Source organism: Xenopus tropicalis, chromosome 6 (assembly GCF_000004195.4).
Source record: "Xenopus tropicalis strain Nigerian chromosome 6, UCB_Xtro_10.0, whole genome shotgun sequence".
Taxonomy (NCBI): Eukaryota; Metazoa; Chordata; class Amphibia; order Anura; family Pipidae; genus Xenopus; species Xenopus tropicalis.
The window spans coordinates 149,947,177-149,947,716 of NC_030682.2; positions in this window are offsets into that span (position 1 = coordinate 149,947,177).

Genomic DNA, 540 nt, shown 5'->3' on the forward strand with positions numbered 1-540 from the left:
CAACTTACTATGTTAATATATTAATTTTTTAATTTATTGGACAGATTTTTGTTCAGTTTCACAAAGCAGAAAACCTCAGAGTTCAGATAGGAACCCGCCTAGGGAAAACCGCACTATGAAACCCTATGCGGCCCTCCAGTTGAACCAACTACAAGCAGCACCATATGTGACAGGGAGACGGACGGGACACAATCCCCCGGTCAAATCCCCCCCCCTGCCCAAGCGTCATGTGACCCCCGGCTCTCCCTGCTGCACTGATTGGATATCCTCAGCTCCCCTGTCTCAAATCCCCTCAGCTTCGCTCAGTAATAGCCGTAGAGCTGCCTGCGCTTCTAGCGTACGTACAGCAGGTGGCGCCGTGAGGGCGAAACACCTGTAGCTTCAGTTCCAAAGTACCGCAACTAAGTTCCCGCCCTTCTGCGACGTCACGCAGCGTTCGGCTCAGCTCTGTTGCCAGGGGAGACCGGGCGCGCTATGAAGCTGGGGTTTCTCACGCCGTGGCCACGCCTCCCTGGGATTTTGATTGGGGGGTCGCGCTGT